We start from the raw sequence: 19,845 nt of genomic DNA, 5'->3' as shown, positions 1-19,845 counted from the left end.
TGGCAATGGCCTGACTTGAGCTATCTGAAAGCCAGCTGCATACTCCACAGCTGTGAACTGGGGTTTTCCAGCAAAAGCTGTGTTTCATGAAGCCACTTGTTCATGTCAGCTTTACTCACTTTGTCCAGACATAGGAAAAAATGAGGCTTCAGGAAAAAATCCCTTTTCCTGGGAGTGCATTGTTCCCACCAATTTCAGTAACACAGCCTGTGCTAAGGAAAAGGCAGAATTTATTCCTACCTTTCCCAATTTGATCAGGCACTATTTCCAAGTCTATTCCAAAGTAAATGGGTCAGGAGTACCTGCCAAAATATCAACCTCTTTCACCTTGTTACTGCTCCCTGGTGTGCCCTTGTTTCAGGAGCAGTAGGTTAATAAGAGTCCATTGCACGACCTTAACCAGCTGAGGTGGGGATATGGTGCCCTGGGGGCTAGCTCCAGTCATTCAGGCTTTCCTGCAGACATTAACACTGATTGGTCATGAAAATGAAAGACGTAACTATTCTGAAATGTAGTGAGATGAGCAAACCACCATGGGCTGCTTCAAACCCACTGCTGCAGATGTACGGAATAAAAGCAAATCTCACCTTGTGGGTGAAAGGATGTAATGGTATCACTGTTAGTGGTATTTTATTAGACCAAGAATTCTGTGTTGCAAAGACTTGGCCAGAAGACATATGCTTGCTTTTTTTGGAGACTAAAAAGATCTGGTTTAAAATCACACAAGAATCAAATCCGCACAATGTAATAAATACAAAATTCTGAAGCACAGAACAAGGCAGTTTTTGTTTGCAATCATGTGTATAATACGAAGGTCTAATCTCAGCTGATTTTACTTTTTTTCAAGCAAGACATAGACCATGGATCTATGACTGTGAAACTTTGGCAAAATTTGGGATTCAAGTCACAACAGTAAATTCTACCTATCAAAATAAGCTCTAGCACTTTTGAAACAGGTTGACTGACCCTTGGAAATACATTTTTTTACTCTAAAACTTGTTTTCTGCTCATTCTGTTTTATCCTCTTCTGCTCTTTGTCACTAAGGCACTTATCACTGTCACCAGTATGAATCCAGATTGACCTGGTGGTTTGTTCTCATTGGGAGGGCTATGCCATTGCAGGCAGATGATATAAGATGATTCATGATAATATAAGATGTTATAGGGTTCATAAGATAGCAATCAAATAAATGAACTCATCATCTGGTTAAAGCAGAAAGGAAAACATATGTGAAATAAATTTTAAGCCAGCAGAAATAAAATCCAGTGCTGTCATCACCTCAGTGCTCTATCACCTGTACAGAAACAGAGCATCTTGCACTGGGTCTTCTTGCCACCCACCTCATAAAATCATGTGCTTGCTGACCAGTGCTATCATAAAGCAGAATTTAAACATGCTACAGCAGAATGTGCAGAGAAAACAATCAAAGGCTTTAGAAGTTTTTTGGGCTGTATTTCAGGGGCAGCAAAAAGCCTTCATTCATGAGGGAAGTGATCTTTGATATAAATAGCTTTATATCTCTAGGGTTTTCTTCCCACCTACATAACTATTTCTCTGCTGTCGAGGACTGTTAGTGTTCCATGAGGAATTCAAGATCTGGGTAGTGGGTTTCAATTGTGGGAGAACTACCATGTAATACAGTAGCATCTATTTTTACTATGCTTTTGTGTCATTTTTCTTTTCCCAAGGGGTGCCACAGGATGATTGTGAGGCTGAAATTTTCCCAGATAATGTAAAAGCCTTGACAAAATGAGGCAGAGGATCATAGTGAGAAGCACTGAGACACTGACCACAATGTCTGACTGGAACTGGAGCCAGTTCCTGTTCCTCCACTCCCTTCCAAGCTCCTCCTGTGCCTGGCTATGAGTCCACAACGACAACACTGGATCTCAGTCCTCCAGTGTCATCTAGGTATGAACATTTTATCTGGATAAAATGTGTGCAACCCTTCCTCCTACACATGATCACATTATTTGGATTTTGTTAATATTATCCTTTCAAGGTAGCAACCAGAGTATCGACAATGCCGGAGCCACATAAGCTTAACTGATGGGGATATAAGCCAACACAATTGACTCAACAAATTGATCCCATCAAAATTACTTTATTCACTAGTAAGGTTAATCACTATTTTGCATTATGTTTTTCTGGTACATCTTGATCTGATCGGAAGAGCCTTAAAGATGGAATTGATGTATTGGTGAATGCCAACCTCAAGCAAATTACTGCAAGGTTCAAGTCATTAATCAACCTTGGACTCCAATATGCCAGGAGCGCAGAACAGAGCCCTTCATTTTGTCCCTTCAGGGAATCAGAATTAGCTTGTCAAGTTTTATTCGCCTGGATGACATTGAAAAGAGGCTGAGTGGTCTTGGAAGCAGCATAGTGACTTACACATCACAAAGCCTGACTTCATAAATACTGCTAGATTAAAAGTAGTGATTCATCCATGGCTGGCTAATTGAAAGTCTAGATAAATGATGTACAGATAAAGGCTGGTGAGGTCAGAAACACCCACTTCATTTATCTGCAATCTCTACCTTCCTGTTCATCAATTTCTTGATAATTCCTCTCCCTTCTCCAGTACCATGCAGGGTTGTGGAGTGCAGTGCAATGTCTTCGGCATAATGGAAAAAGAGAGGGAAAAGCCAGCCATGCTTCCTGCCCACATATGTCTTTCTTTAAAAAATAAAGGAGAAGATTATTTTTGTACATACCATGTTATTTTTATCTACATTATTCTGGAAGGAGAGATCAAACCTACAGGCCAAATGCTGCCTGCAAGCCTCTAGCATCCCCATTCCATAAGATAGAGAAGTGTGGAAAGACAAAAACTGACTAAGATTTGGGTGTTGAAACAAGTCCCTCTGCACCCCACAGTAAAGATTGTTTAAAGTCCTGCACTGATTTTGCATTGGTAGCAATGAGGGCTGTTTCCTCTACAGTTCTGCCCTGGAAATGGCAGCTATCATCCAGCCAGACCTTATGTCCTTACATAACCACAGAGCATACTCTCAGTGCCTCATGGCACCATGCAGTACCATGAGTGACAGCACCAGAAACAAGATAGGCAGCAGAGTGCAGCACTGCACTGAGCCACTTCTCCCAGACTCATTTGCTTGGGTCCTTTGCCATACCAATGTGGTGACGCTCTTTCTGTTCCTGGAGAAACCTCGTCCAATGCCAGCCCAGACATCTGGCACCGAATCTCAGATCTGTATGAACTGTGTTATTTATGAATGGTAATTATCAGTCCATATTTCTAATTCCCTTTACTACTTATGTATTGGCTGAAAGCTAGGGAGGGTTAACCACAGATGCTGGTAGAAGGGCTAAAGGTGGGCTCACGTCTCTGAACCTGGAGTTTGGTGCACACAGTGAAGTTTCTTGTCTCTTAATTTGTCTCATATTTCTTTTTCACCTCTTCTTTCTTCTTCCAGCATGTGCAGATCTTCTCATATAGGTGCAAGAGACACCAATGTCATTTGATTGTGGAGTTTGGTAGGCTGGCTGTTTGATCTGCTTCCAGACATAGCCACCAATATGATCAGTGAAAACTGGTGCAAGCCTGGTGTATCTTAGCATCTCATATTTCTTATCAGAGTTTCCCCTGAACACATTATTTCCATTCATTTTCACCAAGGCAGATTCTTTTCTCCCCAACCGCTGAAAATGTGTCTGTGCCAGTGATGCTCAGTGCCATTACACCACTTAACACGCCTCTTAGTGGGGTTTGGCAGCAGTAAAGCCCTCAAAGCTAAAGGAATATACTTAGAACATCGCTTGTGTGAGAGCCTCGCTGGTTTACTGCCCCTCTGGGGAAATCAGCGACCACACAACAAGCCCAGATGAAGGAGCTGTCTTGAGGAGGACTCTGTCACCAAAGCTTTCTTTGCCCTGATGACAGTAACATGACTCATGTGCCCTTGAACCTGAGAAAAACCAACCTTGGGAAAACCTCTGAGAAATTCAGAAGTGGTGATAGTGTTTTGCTGCACTGAATGCCAGCGTAGCAAACTCATCTCTGTAATGAGATGTTCCAACTTTGCAATATTTCAGCTACATGCTACTAGAAAGCATTAACCATACATCACCAGGGACAGGCTTCCCATTCCTCTGCTGCAAAGGCAAAAGTAGGTAACTTGAATGTGATTTATAGGCAAAACTCATCTAGTCAGAGTGCAACACACACCCTGTGCCAGTAGCAGTAAATCCAAGCCCTCTGGGCTCTCAAGGGAATATTTCATGCAGTAGCCTGAAAAACACATGCAATGTCTTTGAAAATCCTGTGATTTAGGGTTGATAGAAAATTTCTCATCACCATCCTGTATGCCTACCTGCCTGTGCTGAGAGACTATGACAAAAGCAACAACTGCAAAAATTCCCTGGAATCAGGCTTTATGTCAGACTACCCAAATCGCTTTTGCATATAGTCAGAAGGTTAAAAAGCTTATCTCTGTATAAACTCTGCTTTACTAGAGTGTGGGAGAAAAGAGAGAGGTGGTTATATCTAACATTGAAAATGATACCTCAATTGCAGGAATTAAATGTTTAAAGTGTCATTCTAGAACTTTGGAAGTAAAATGGGTCCGATGAGCAGGCAAGTGGCTGAAGAAGGCAGTGAAGGGTACTGAGGAAAAGAAGGAATTCAACTGCCTGTCATCAATTTCAACTTGTGTCCACTTTTATTTATGGAAATGGGTTTAAACATTGTTCAGCCCTGAATAGGAAAATGAGCAATCTAAATGGCTCCTTGCCATCTAAAGGGCAGAGGGAAACCTGGGAGGTGAATGACTTTCTCAAAGTCAAGCTGTGGGCTAGCAGAAGAGCCAAGGGGAAAGCAGATCCCCATGGTGCAGTGTTGAGCATCCTGACCTCCACTACCTCCAGCAGCCAGGCTGCAGCAGGGGTCATCCTCGGGATGAACAGGCAGCAGGGCAGCTGCCTCCCACCCTCCCCAGACAAAATGTCTGGCCCTGCTGGATTCAGAGGCTGCTGCCTTTGCTTCTGGTCCAGCAGTGAGAGTTTAATTTTCCCTCTTCACAGAACAGACTCTTCCAGGTACAGTCTTTTGGGAAGATAAAATAGATATCACTCTATGAAGTAATGGCATTTGCCCCCAGCCAGGGCAATATGAGCACCTCTGCAGAGGGAAAAAATTCAACCCCTTTCAGAAATCTGGGCGATGGCAGGTGTTAGCCTATTTAATAGGAGTAATGAAAACAATTACTTCTGTTAATATTAGGCATCTGATTTCCAGTGTTGAACAGGAAAAGTGCAATACCTGCCATTTTAAATTAGTCTGTCATGTTTTCATTCCTCCCTCACCCCTGGGATTTCAAAAATCTTGATGAAATATGTGTTCACTCTTCAAATATTTCCTGAGGCCAGTGAGGTACATATGTTCTTAGGGAAAAGTTTTTTACTCTGTGGATTGTTCCTCATGACATTTAAATTTACTGATTTGTATATATCAGCAGCACAAATCTAGAAGATCACGGGGTTTTCCCCTTACAAATATAATGCTATATTTAAAATGCAGTTTAAGGGCAGCAAGAAACAGTATTTTATAAAGATTAGGCAGAATACTTCAGTGTTTGCATTGTGATTACAGCCATGGCTCCTAAATTGCAGTGTCATTGTTAAGGTAAGAATGATATTTTATTTAAACTACTGCTGAACATATGGTGTTATTTATGCCCCAGACATCCATAGAAGAAAGAATTTTCTAAGTCTAATTTAAGCTGTTAGTGAGTAGACAGCAAAAAGATGAGACCTCACTGTTTTTACTAGCTAACAGTGCTGGTTTAGATTAAAATAGTTAAGGGATGTATTTTTTTTAAGGAAAAGATTCTGCACGGATTTGTACAGAAACCATGACTAATGAAAGTGTAGATCTGTATCCTTCCTCTGCTGTCAGATCTTGCCCATGACATCATCTCAGTTATCCTCAGCTACCCATTGTACATCACATCCCGTGACCTTTCCCTCTACCAGTATTTTTTGATTAAAGTATTATTTAAATATATTGGGGTAGGTTATGTGTGACAGGGAATGAACATGTCTCTATTAATCTCTGCACGTGCTGAGAATCATTTGCTCTTTTTCTTATATGAAAGATGATATTGAGCTGAAGTAAAATTCCAAGTTAACTTTACTCCTAAAAAGTGGCAAACAGGACAGGAGGCTTTGATTCTAAAACAATCACTCTGGGGATTATTTTAGTTTTTACAAAAAACAGGAACTGAGAGAGTACTTTAGAAAAGAGGCTTATTTTTTAAACAATTTGAATATATTCCTACTCTTAGTCTTTTCTTTCCTCACCTTTCCAGTACCAAGTTAGGACAAAGAGGAGAATATGAAAGCCAATGTGCAACTAGAAAGTGATGACCTGATTGCTATCACTGAAACTTGGTGGGATGAATCCTGTGACTGGAATGCAGCTTTTGATAGCTACAGGCTGTTCAGGAAGGACAGGAGAGGAAGGAGGGGCAAATGGGTTGCGCTCTACATCCAGAAATGGATAGAGTGTGAAGAGCTGCCTCTGAAGAGCAGCAGTCTGAAAATTTATGGGTGAGAGACAGAGACCGAGGCAACAAAGGAAATCTTGTGGCTGTCTACTACGGGGCAAGAGTGCAAGAGCTCTCAATCCCCAAACACAAGAAATTGGGCAAGAATGGCAAGGGACTGGTATGGCTGAGTAGAGACCTGTTGTCCAAAATAAAGGAAGATAAGCAAGCAGGGGAAACAGGGACAGGCACCCTGGGGTACACAGAGGGATGCTGCTCGATTATGCAGGGATGGAGGCAGGAAGGCCAAGGTGCAGCTGGGATTGAACTTGGAAAGGGATGCAAGGAATAACAAGGGCTGCTACATATATGTTAACCAGAAAAGGAAGATGAAAGAAAGCATACCCCCTGGATGCACAAGACTGACAAACTGGTAACAGTTGTCAAGGAGAAGGGTGAGGTACAAACCAAGGTACAGTTCTTTCTCCAGGGTCCAGTGGTGTCCCTTGGGGACTCATACTGGGACCAGTACTGTTTAATATCTTCATCAATGACATAGGCAGTGGGATTGAGTGCACCCTCACCAAGTTTGAGACTACATCAAGCTGAGTGATGTGACTGACATGTCTGAAGGACAGAATGCCATCCAGAGGGACCTGGACAAGCCCAAGGATGGGCCCCTCGGAGCTGCTTGGTGCTGCACTAAGCCAAGTTCCAGGTGCTGCACTTGAGTTGAAGCAATCCAAAACAGAAACACAAGCTGGGCATAGAATGAATTGAGAGCAACCTTGCTAAGAAGGACTTGGGAATACTGGTGAACAAAAAGCTGGATGTGATCTGGCAATGTGAGCTGGCAGCACAAAAAGGCTAACTGTATCCTGGGCTGCATCTGAAGCAGTTTGCCCAGCAGATCAAGGGAGGTGATTCAGCCTTCCTACTCTGCTCTGGTGAGACCCCACTTGGAGTACGTTGTCCAGCTTTGGAGCCCTCAGCACAGGAAAGACACAGACCTCTTGAAAAAGATCCAAAGAGGAGCCATGAAGATGATCAAAGGGCTGGAGCACTTCTCCCATGAAAGGAGGCTGATAGAGTTGGGATTATTCAGCCTGGAGAAAAGAAGACTACAGCTTTTCAGTATTTGAAAACAGCTTATAAGAAAGATGGATACAAACTTCTTAGCAGGGCCTGTTGCAACAGGACACGGAGAAATGGGTTTAAACTAAAAAATGGGTATATTTAGAGAAGATATAAAGATAACTTTTTTTATTATGAGAGAGGTGAGGCATTGGCACAGGTTGCCCAGAGGAGAAGGCAAGGTTCAGGTTGCTCAGAAGACACTAGAGAAAGTTCAGGTTGGACATCAAGAAGAATTTATTCACAGAAATGGTTGTTAAACATTGGAATGTACTGCCCAAAGAGGTAGTGAAGTCACAATCCCTGGAACTGTTCAAGAAATGACTGGACATAGCACTTAGTGCCATGGTCTAGCTGACAGGGTGGTAATCAGTCAAAGGCTGGACTTGATGATCTAGAGGTCTTTTCCAACCTAAAAGATTCTGTGATGCATAGAGGTGATAGATACCTCATCCTGGAAACCTCCAAGGCCAGGAATGGGGATGGAGCCCTGAGGAAACTTAACCTGGTTGCACGTGTCCATGTTAATTGCAGAGGGGATAGTCTAGATAACCTTTAAAGGTCCTTTCCAACCCAAGTTATTCTGTAATTCTGTGATTCCATGACTTGAGCCTGAGTATTTCATCTTAATGCACTCCTTAACTCAGCTTTGTAGATGGCCTTTAGAGCTACAAAAGTTTGCTTCATTCAAAGCTTGATCCAGCTACTTGCTTCCACCAGAAAATAGATTTAAGTGTTAGCACTTGCTCATATTAGAGAGCTAGATAGGGATCTGCAATACAACAGACTATGCTAGAGGAAAGCTTTATGCAAAATTGTGATATAATCATTCAAAGGGAGATGCTAAAAGTGAGAACAGGTAGGAATGGACACAGGAATTCTTCTGTTCAGATAGAACTTCTAAGGTTTATCTTATTTGAATGTTTCTTAGTTATGTAGAAAATGACATTACACGTGCATATATTGGAAAAAAGTTCTAATTTATGTCTTCCACTATGCTATTAATTTGCATTATTCAGTGGCAACTCCCTGTAGTAGGTATAGTGATGAGACATCTCCACAAAATGATGCAGCAGGGCATCCTGGCAGGCTAGGGAAGAAGGATGGGCAGAAAAAACACAGCAAAACAGAGCTCTCGGAGTTAGCCACACCATCAGAGATATCCATGAAACTGCCCTCCTGTGCACACAAGTCAAGGGCTGGATTTGGTGCTGTTCTCATGCTCCAGCACCCCCAGATATGACCCTAACTTCCAGAGCTTCTAGCCCATTCCCACTTGCAGGCTCACTGGCAGCCATCTTCCTGACTATCCCCATCATGGGCTCAGAGAAGCACCAGGCTTTCACCAGGGCACTGCTATCTCTATCCTGTGGGAGTTCAGCCAAAATTACCAGCATGACAGGGTAGCTCAGTGTTTCTAAATTCTGTTTTGTCAAGTGAGATTGTTCATAAAAACAGGTGTAGCATTTCCTCCTGTTGTTTGAAAGAAAACTCAGGTTACTGTGGCTTATTTCCACTAATCTTTGCAAAGTGCTTAAGTTTCATGGTCAAAGACATTAAGCACATGTTTATATCCAATTCAACACCATTATTAAGGATTTTCAACAGGATATGAGCAAAGCAAATAAATTTGGAAAGCAGCTGTTTGACAAGTGCTGTGACTGGCAGTAAGGACATCCAGCAATAGCACAAACAGGGCTGTGATATTTTCACTGTATGGTAACACCAGACTGCATCAGCAGGTATTGTTATTACTCCAACACCCTGTGGGCCAGCACACTGTCTCTTTCTCACAGCAGTCAGAGAAAATGTCTTTTTTCTCAAATTACACTGTTGAATGAAGTGACTTCCATTTTCACTAAATTCTCCAGTTCACTGTTGAGCAGCTCCATCAAAGGTGGTTTTGCTCAGGTACCAGAACCAAGAGAAGAGAGATGTGACATCCCATTAGCTATGAGAATGACTCCAGACACCACCTTCCTGCTGCTGCTCTGCATTCTTTTTTTTTTTTTTTTATTTGTTTCCCTGCCCTTGTAGATCTCCTTTGAAGCCTTTAAAAAAGGTCTTCTTATTTCTTTAGAGAAAATTTGTTCAAAATTCTAATGCACAGGATAGGCTTTTTGAGTTGTTTATCCTAAATTCTGTGTGTACAGAGAAAGTGTGAGACACAGAGATGTGCCTGTGTCTGAAGCAGATGAACACCTGCAGACATAGAGAGGCTCCCAGCTGCCATTTCACACAGTGCAGTATGTGTGAAATGGTCACATTTCAAGAGAATCTACAGTTTATTTATGCCAAGTCCACTGTTTTTTAGAAGGTTTGATTGTTTTAAACCCTAGCATATGATTATATTCTTTTTCTCTCTTATAGACTGATGGAAAGCCCAAATATCTTCACAAATGAGACATTGATGTTGATCTGGAATAGGCCAGATCTGTCTCTGACAAACCACCTTGGCCCTAAAACTGAGAGAGAATAATGGTTCAAGTCTGTCATGAGATGGCAGTTCCTCTATTTGTTTCCCTTGCTTTGAGGAGTGGGGGTGAATCTGAGGCTTTGTTCTGACAGTGAAGGGCTGATAGTGTTAAAGCCATTTGCAAAAAGACTCTTGACTTCCAGTCTAAAAAACCTGGGCTATTCTCATCCTAAACTTCTTCCCAATAGATTCTGCCAGTCATGACAAACCACAAAAATTTGTGGTGAATTTGTGATGTACAGAAAACTCCACTAGGGACTAATTTGACACCATCAGATGCAATTTTGCTTTATTACCCTAAGGCAAGATTTAAACTAGTTTCCAGGGGTGAGAGGTTATTCCATTAATCGAGGGTGCTTGCCCCAGCAGGCTGCCACCTAGACAGTCTGGGCCATCATTAAATTGATATATTTCTCCTGTTTTCTTGGTCTTTTCTGGGGTTTTCATTTTAGGGTGGCACTTTTATTCTTAGTCTACAGATAGACACCTCTTTTCATAGTCAGAACAATCTCTACCAAAGCCTTCCCGGCAGCCTGTTTTTGCAGGAGAAAACTAAGATTTAGTGTCAGTCAGCTCATCAAATTCAGTTAACCCTGTGCTGTCTGGAGTGGAGGATGAGGAGAGCGGGGATCCTCAGTGAAGCTCAGATAACACAGGGAGGCAGAAATGAGTGAATGTGGAACACAGAGGCAACTCAGGCTCTGTAAGGCAGCGCCAGCCATCCCAAAACAGAGCTGCCTCTGCACACGCTTATCCCATAAGTACCTGGGCATCTGGAAAGAGATGAGACCTTTAGCACAGGGCCAGACTCAGCTAAGCCTTCATTTCTCCTGGTGCCTTCATGTGACCTTGTGCCCGAAGCACTGCATTGCTGGCATCTTGGCTCAGCACGAGGCTCTCCAAGTGGTCTCCCTGCAGGACCAACCCAGCTGCAGCAGAGCTTCTCAGCTTGGGGATTATCCTCAAGCAAAGCAGCTACCTGGCTTCTGGATCCCAGCAGGCACTGGAAGAAGTAGAGCCCTGTTCTCATGAGATGACTGCTGGGTGACAAGCCTTTGTCATAGTGTCTCTAGCCACAGCACAGCCACCCTGTCAGCCACATAAAAACTGAACACCACTAACCTAAACTGTGCAGAGGTTAATGCTGACCAACACTGGCTGGGATTGCAGAATCCTGTCTGATACCTGTCTTATACTCATTCTGGACCCAGCTGTACCAAAATCCACCACAAAAAGTTAATGCCACAAGTAAGAATGGCATTTTCAAGAGTTCAGCTTTTCCCCCTGCTTTTGTTTCTTCAGAGTTTTCCTTCAGCTTCAACTTGAAGAAAGTGGAGTTTAGTTTAGTTCTATGTCTTTGTGCCACTCCTTTTCACACAGGCACTGACTGCCAGGGAACAAATTGCTTGTGTGAGATTTTGCAAAGGATAGGAGAGCTCCTCAGTGGTTTTGGTAATGAGCCAGAAAAGCAAGGACAAAAATCCTGAGAACTTTACTCTTTAATCCTGGGTAGGAGACAGGATCTTCTTTTAAGGTTCTGTGTGTAAGTGGTTTAGTTGAACCAGGGAACTTTTGGTGCAGCAGAGACATAACAGCCCTGAATACTGCAATGTTTGTCTTTGGCAGTAATTTGGAAAAGGCAATGCAGAGGCAGGAACTAGAATCCCCAGGAGGCCAGATGCAACGTAATCTGCCCCAGTACAACATTCTCTGTGGTTTTAATAGCTGGCATAAATCCCAACTACTAAGGTAGTTCCACCTCTTTTAAAATGCCTTTTTAGTTGTCAAGAAGAGCTGTTAAGTGAATTCAAATGAGCTAGTATAAAGAAATTAAATAATATTTATATAGGACTTGGATAGGTTTGACTTCACCTCTTTAACTAAACTGGGTGAAGGCAGAATGTTGGAAACTGATGATCACTGAGAAATAATCTAGATGAGGAACGCTCATTAATTTTAAGTTAATTATCTATCCCTAAAGGGGTTTTAATATTTTTTTTTAATATATGTGGAAATTCTTGTCTCGAGGCAGAGAGCTCCGCAGTCTGGATCACCTGAGAGTACAAATCTGGGCCACAGTACTTGTGATGACAGCATTGCATTTCTATCATTTATTAGCATCTCATGGAGCTAATGCTAATCCACTGTCCTTCAAAAACTGCTCAACAGCCCTGATTTTTGCCATATGTTCTCTGCCTTTTCAGCCCTCCAACGCCCTGTGGGATGCAGACCCCATTGCCATGTAAGAGTGCTTGCAACACACTCCTCCACAGGAAAAATAGGCTTGGATGCATTGGCTTTCAAGATCAGCAATTCTTTGAGGAAAAAAAAAAAAAAAAACAACCAACAAAACAAAACAAACAAAAAAACACACACACACACACAAAAAAAACAAACAAGAAAAGCTATTTAAACTGAATTACTGGCATTATTATTATTTTCACCTCTCCACAACCTAGCTATGACTTCCAGTGAATCCTGAGTTAAAAGTTCATAATTCCAGCTGAACTTAATGGGAGTATTTACACAAGAATTGTGTTGCAATACCTAATAAGCTTGGTTGTGGGGAAATCTCTTTTGCTCTGTCTGTACTGATTTTATTCTATAGAACATTCCCGCTGCTGTAGTTCCACCAATAAGAGGGAATAATTGTAACACTGCTGTGACTGATCACTACTAATTCAACAACCATATATATCTTCTGTTCATGGCCCAGGGCAGATTGCAGTGTTTGCATGTTGGTGGCTGCTGCTGCCTTGTCCATCACTATCACAACAGAAGTTCTGCTGGGAAGCAACTCATAAGAAAAATGAGATTTTCATCAGGTCCTCTATGTCTCTACTTTCTTCATGGATGTGATAAAAAAAGTGATATTTTTTTTGAGGTCACTGTGAAGACTAACAAGTAAACACTTATAAAGGACTTTGAAGATGAAAAATGTGAAATATTCCACTTAGTTATTAAAGCATGGATGAGGCCAAAGCAATGACCAGTCATCTAATTTGAATGATATATTGTTTTATAATGTCCTATTGATGCTGGGTTTTTTTTTTAAATTTGATGGGCAGCAGCCAATCTCTGCACATAAACAGTAACACCAGGATCTGCACGTCATCTTTATAAACTTTGGAAAAATTATTCATCTCTTTTAATAATGAGAAGAAAAAAAAATAAGGAAGAGAGAGAAAGAAAGAGAAAGAGAGAAAGAAGAGAGAGAGAGAAAGAGAGAGAAAGAGAGAAGGAGAGAAAGACAGAAAAAGAAAGAAAGAAAGAAAGAAAGAAAGAAAGAAAGAAAGAAAGAAAGAAAGAAAGAAAGAAAGAAAGAAAGAAAAGAAAGAAAGAAAGAGAGAAAGAGAGAAAGAGAGAAAGAGAGAAAGAGAGAAAGAGAGAAAGAGAGAGAGAAAGAGAGAAAGAGAGAAAGAGAGAGAGAAAGAGAGAAAGAGAGAAAGAGAGAAAGAGAGAAAGAAAAAGAAAGAAAGAAAGAAAGAAAGAAAGAAAGAAAGAAAGAAAGAAAGAAAGAAAGAAAGAAAGAAAGAAAGAAAGAAAGAAAGAAAGAAAGAAAGAAAAATAGATATGTTATTTGAGCAAATGTGAGGTGTAGGGCAATGTTTCATATTAACCCTGGTTTCCTCTTCATACATCTGATTTCTTTGAAAAACACAGCCATAGTTCATCCACCAGCCCTATGGCCCACATTGCTCCTAAGGGAGGCTCAATGCTGTGGTTAGAAAGAACTAAAGGAAAAATATTGCTGAGGAATTTAACCAAATTTTTCAATGTAGCAGCTTTGTAAGAAAAGAGGATTCACTGAAGCTAAAGTTTCTCATGAAAATCATGGTGTGTTCATTGATATTACCAGGAAAGTTTGAAATATTTCTATCTAGGGCCAAATATAAACCATTGGATGGCATTGGATTGCATTTGGTTGGATTGGGTAAGGTAGAGTAAGGTACCTTCTAGAATATGGAGAAGTGGAAATTAAACCCTTGTTCCTCCTCTGTCCAAGCACATGGTATCATGGTGTCTCTCCCCTGATGTAACCAGTGATTTCTGATCAATTATTTCCTCTTTCCAAAATCAGTTAGGACTTTTCTGCAGGGAGACTGCCACAGAGGAAAAGAAGTCCTTCAGCCTGCAGTGACAGGGATTCTCAGCTACTCAGCAGAGAACTGGACAGTGAGAGCAACCTGGGCAATGTGCTACCATGGACCTGGAAAGCTGGGAAGAACATGGATAGTAAGCAGCAGAGGATGGGCTGGAAAAGCCTGTGCCCATGTGATGCAAACCATTAGGTAAGATGCACTTTTCAATTTCTTGCTGCAGAGTCCATAGCAAATGTAATGGCAAAGAGAGACGTGAGCATGGATTTCCCACAGGACAGGCAAGCTCTCTCCTCACCCTAGGAGACACAGGCAAAAGAGGAGGAAGGGAGGGAACAGTGCTTTCCAGGGGTTGATGAAAAGTTTCTCAAGCCTGGGTGAAACAAAACTAATAAGAATGATTTTGGAAATCAGAAATGTCAGTGAGCTTGGGTTTATTTTCTCATACCCTATCAGTTGCCTGACCTTGCCTCTATACATTCCTTTGTCTATACACAGCAGTGCAAAAGGGACATTATTTCATCTAACTTTGGGCACATATATATTTTAAGACACTATTCATGTCAGCTCTTTTAGACATCTATCGCAAGACAAATTAGTTATAAAATACCTGTGTCTTTCCACTGACAACAAAAGCAGTCAAGAAGAAAAGTTCATATGCAAATATGTGGTCAGATCAATTTTAACTCCATGACTATACCCCCCACATCCTTCTCATTTCCCCCATGAAAAAATACAGATGCTCTCACAGCACAGAGTTCAGCACAAGCAGGGCTCTGCTTGCCGAGTTACACCAGGTTGTGCTCATTGATGAGTGAAACCAGGTTGAAATTCAACTGCTGGCTGTACCCTCCCACTCATTATCTCTGCTGAGTGTTTAGATCTCAGGGAATTTGTGGAGTTTCTGGGTTTCCAGATACCAGATAGTCTTTTTTTTGAGGCACTGGGTGTAATTCCTTCAATGATTGTGGAGGAATCTCTAGAGGGGAACCTCACGATCATTGCTCGCTCTCTTCTCTTAAGGGAAGAAATTGAACTCATGGTTTTCTGACAAATGCTTGTTTTCTGCTGTTGTCAGAAAGCCAGGAGACATTTAGCAGCTGTAACAGTGGAAGCTAAATAAAAGCAGAAAATTTCCTGTCTGCTGCTACACTGCACAAGCACACAAAGTGAGGTTAAAGAGAGGTAGATCTGCTCCATGGGACACTGTCACCCAAAATAATTTTTGAAGGGGCAAAGTCTTCCCTCCCCTCACCCTTTGATACAGGTTTAACTCCATAAAGCACAGTCCAGTGATCTCTGTAACCTAAGTTGCATATTCAAATTAAGTTTGCATGTTGATTTTAAAAGTGAATTGGTTTTTTCAATAGAATACGGCCGCAGCCTTCCTCCAAGACACTAGTGTACGATTGATGGGATATCTGTTTCAGGATTACGTTTGTACAATGAAGTTCTCATGTTATAGGCCTGGTGTCAACAGACACAGAAGTCATAGAAATTATGGTAGAAAAGTTGACTTTGGTACAAGCAATACCTCAATTTCTTTGGAATATGAAACTCTTTCACTTTCTTTTCTACTTCTGTCTCCTAGGGCCCTGCTTCCTTCAAAGATAAAACTGACTGCTGGTTTCAAGGGCTATTTATTGCCATGACAGTGATATATCACTCTGAGTACTGCCTCTTAAAGGATTATTAGCACCTACCTGATCTGAAAAAGTACAAACATTCAACCAAAATTGCTGTATTAATAGATAAGTCTAAAATAAATAAACAGGAAACAAACAGAACCTTTTTAAAAGAAGGAACTGCAATTGAAATACTTTAAAGATAAATAAACTTTTAGATTTGACTCCCTCTAGAGTATATTTAAGGAAAAGCTTGAATCAGGAGATTCCTTTTTTGTTGTAAAAATTCCCTGTAGTCCAATCGAAGTTCTCTCCAAGTGCAAGAATCCCAGCCTCTCTTCAACAGGGCTCTCTGCCAGTTAGAGCTAAGCCCCTGCAGCGCTCAGACCAGAGCACCTTAGTGCCTCACCGCCACCAGGAAACAAAGGTGTATCCTCTTGTTCAGTAAGAGGTGATAGAGCTCTAATTGTGCATGCCTACATTTTCCAAAAAGGACACCAAAGCCTTCCTGTCTTCATCAACTAAATGCAGTAAGAGGGCTTTCATCAGGTCTGCAGTGCTGAGTCAGAGTTAGACCCATGTCTCCAGGGACCTGTTGTAGAACAGGACCTTCATTCACTTGGCCCCTGAGGATTCAAACAAACTCAACACAGTGTTGCAACATCTGAAGTTCCCAAATGTCTTTTTTTTTTCTTTTTTTTTTTTTTTTTTTTTTTTTTTCTGGAATGAGGATCGGTTACCCATTTCAAAATGAGCAGGGCCACTGTAGTCACTTCGGTCATTGGAAGCCTTTTGGTGAAACTCCCTCAGTCCTGCTGTGCAGGACATGAGACACATGTATCCTCTTTATCTGCTAGTGCTCCCACTGGCACTCTGGTCAGCTGCACAGGTTAGTTTACAGGTGGCAGTGAGATATTGAACAGAAGAAAAGGTAGCACAGAATAAGCAACTGAATTTTCAAGAAAGAACCCCATGGAAACAAGACACAGAGTCTCTCAAAGCATTTATGTCCATGTTTCTAATGAAAAACAAGCAGAACATTAAATACATTCCATTAGTTTCTATGTAATAATGAAGAGGCAATACAGGATAGGCACAATTTTCCTTCTCTCTTTGCCAGAAAGTAAGATGAAAAAATACAATATTTGGGTAAGAAAAAAAAAAAAAAAAAAGAGTGTGAGCTTACTGTCTAGTTATAGATGTGAAAATAGAGAAACTATATTTCTTACTAACTAGCTCCATTACTTTCCAGCATGTGATGGATTCTCAGTTGCTAGGTTTTTAAAGCCACAAAAGAAAGGAAAGAAGAAACCCAAACTTTGCTATCTTTTGCTGCATCAATGTATAGATAAATTCAGTCTGACTACAATACATGTACCTCCAGGAATAAATTTGGATCACTATGCCATAGACTCCAGAGAGTCAACGTGACATATTGCATCATATCCCCCCACAAAAAAGAATTCACTAACAAACATCACTTCCAAAAGTGCTCCCTTATTCCACTTTTACATTATAGTTTCTTATTAAATATCTCAGTGGATGACTTTGGTGCTTTGCCACATTTCTCTCAATCTATTTATAAATGTTAGGTTGGAAAGAAAGTAAACATTGCAGGAAAAACACTTTATAAACTTTTACTATTTTCATATTATATTTGAACTGGAATTAGTTTTGCTTAAAATAAATAATAATCCTGGAGTGGTCTGCAGAGTGACACAAAATCTCCCAAGCTTGTTAAAATAAAAATAATAATTAAAAAAAAGAAAACATAAAATAAGAATATAAACCGATTGGTTTATATCTCATCTGAGAACACAGAAAATTATGTCTGTTATGAGGGGGGAAAAAAAAAACAAAAACCAGCCTGCAGGTAGACTTCATCCTGCATAGTATGTCACTGGTAACAGCCTTCAGGGCAATTACTGCTCTTTGATTATAAATCGAATTGATTAACATGCCACCAGAAAAGTGGCAGCATTGATGAGTATGTGATTCCTCCCGCTCCCCAGTAATGGATTAAACAAATGTTTCACACCTAAAGACTGCAGCTGCATTTGCAAAAGCACAACTGGCTTCTCAGAGGCAGAAAAGCGCTGGCTGGCAGAGTATGCTGCTGCTGCCTGCTGCTCCCTTCCCACCTCACACACCCAGCGACTTGCTGCTTGTTTATTTAAATGACACTGTTGTTTGAAATGATGGGGGCTTCTTATCCTCTTGAGTCATGCATTCTCTGTCTGCGATCCTCTGTTTAGGCACTTTTAGCACCTCATTAATTACTAACTGCAACAAAGTCATGCTGTTTTGCAACTCTATTGCCTTTGTTAAGAAATCTCAATCCTGTGTTAGAATGTGAAAGGGGACTGTTATCTACCATATGCCCTGCTTGACTCCATACTACAAAATTAGCTTTCTAGTTCCTGAAAAACATATACATGTGTTCCTTATATACATACCCCGTGGTTAAACAGCCTGGTTTACGCTAAAAAACCTGCCAGTACCAACTGTAGAAGCTACCACTGCAGATAAAAGCCCCTCTTAACTCCACACGTTATAAATAAATGTTTTGTCCAGGAATGCACCATTTCTTAACAATGTCCTTAAAAATCTTAATAACGTCATTAATAAGCTTTAATAATAAGTCCTGCTCAAAGTGCTACCCTAGATGCCTCTCCATGAGTCTGTGGGTACTAAGACCCTCTCAAACAGGTAACTATTAAAGATAAGTAACTAACAGATTAGGCAGTTGGAGATATTATTTCACTCTTAGATGGAAAATCTGTGGGACAACATAATGTAAGGACAATGAAAGTCTTCCCTGCGATGCTTTGAATGTTATCAGTGTATGTAAACTCTGCAGGCATATTAAAGCAGATTTGTAGGAGAGGTTTGATCCAAAAGGGATTTTGATAGCTGTGCAGAAAGCTGTGATTTAAGAATCATATTCAGCAGCAGCTGAAGCTGGAAGAACCTAATTAAATTCACAATGTCCTTTCTTGTTTGGGGTGAATGCTCCTCAGAGTACAGCTCCAGCAGAGACCCAGAGCCAGCACAGGCAGGACTCTTGTGTGAGCAGATTGTGGGCCAAACAGAGCTAAATTCACTGAGGATCTAGACCCAGCTACCAGTGGAACCAGACCCATCTCATCAAGCAGCATACAAAAACTTGTTTACAAAACAGGGACAGAAAAATAGAAATGGCAACAATAGTGACTTTTCTTAGTGGTTAGAATATATGCAGCCAGAAGACACCAGTTTCTGTTAATAAATTTTCATTTAATGTGAAATGTGCAAGGATACTTTAAAAAAAGAGACAAAAAATAAGATTTCCCTTCATGTGCCTTAAAATAATTTCCTTCTTATCATCTGACACCAAGAATGTTTATGGTGGCACAGATGCAGTACAGCAACCTGTGAAGCAACCTCAGCCAAAGAATCAAATAAGCGAGAGCTCAGGGTGTGGGGTGCAATTGCACCCTGAATCACACTCCCATGGAAGGTGCTCATGGAGCATGGGTCCACATGGTGGCCAAGTTTCATTGCCATTGGGCTAAAGGGAACTCTAGAAAAGACAAAATTGACTTTTTATTTGAAAGAAAGGATCTTAATTTCTCCCCTGATGAAGGAGGCTGGCTGACTCTGGCACGAATGGATATTTAGCTGTGCAGAAAATCCTAGCTGGGCTGAGTGTTTCCTTATTGCTAGCTCCTGCTTTCTCTCAATTCAGGATGAATGTCGATTCTGATAGCAGGCTGGAAGGAGCACCTATTACCACAGTCTATTTGCAGAGTTTAGACATCTAAATATTGAATTTTGGATGTCACTTGCAAAGTCATATGCCCACCAGGTAGGATTTCTACTCCTAAATTGAAGATGTTTCCCTATTTCATGGGATCTTGGCTTTCAAGTTGTAGCTGTCTAATGCCTGATTTGCAGTTTGTTTAATGTAGTAGATGTAGATATTAGCTTAGCAGAAGATCCACGTCACTAAATCCTTGTT

General features: G+C 41.0%; 2 long non-coding RNA genes across 2 annotated transcripts in view; one reads left to right on the top strand and one right to left on the bottom strand.

Annotated features, from left to right (window-relative positions):
- LOC110479692 (uncharacterized) overlaps positions 1–14,230 on the top strand; it is an 82,951-nt gene extending 68,721 nt beyond the window's left edge. Inside the window, exon 3 of the long non-coding RNA XR_002466974.3 lies at positions 14,202–14,230. This is a non-coding gene — a long non-coding RNA (uncharacterized LOC110479692). The remainder of the gene's footprint in view (positions 1–14,201) is intronic.
- Positions 1–19,845, bottom strand: part of LOC110479691 (uncharacterized) — a 258,058-nt gene that overhangs the window by 151,487 nt on the left and 86,726 nt on the right. The window lies entirely within an intron of this gene.

Source organism: Lonchura striata, chromosome 3 (assembly GCF_046129695.1).
Source record: "Lonchura striata isolate bLonStr1 chromosome 3, bLonStr1.mat, whole genome shotgun sequence".
In the NCBI taxonomy this organism is placed as follows: domain Eukaryota; kingdom Metazoa; phylum Chordata; class Aves; order Passeriformes; family Estrildidae; genus Lonchura; species Lonchura striata.
Note: the sequence above shows the minus strand (reverse complement) of the source record. Positions and strands in the feature narration are given on the sequence as shown.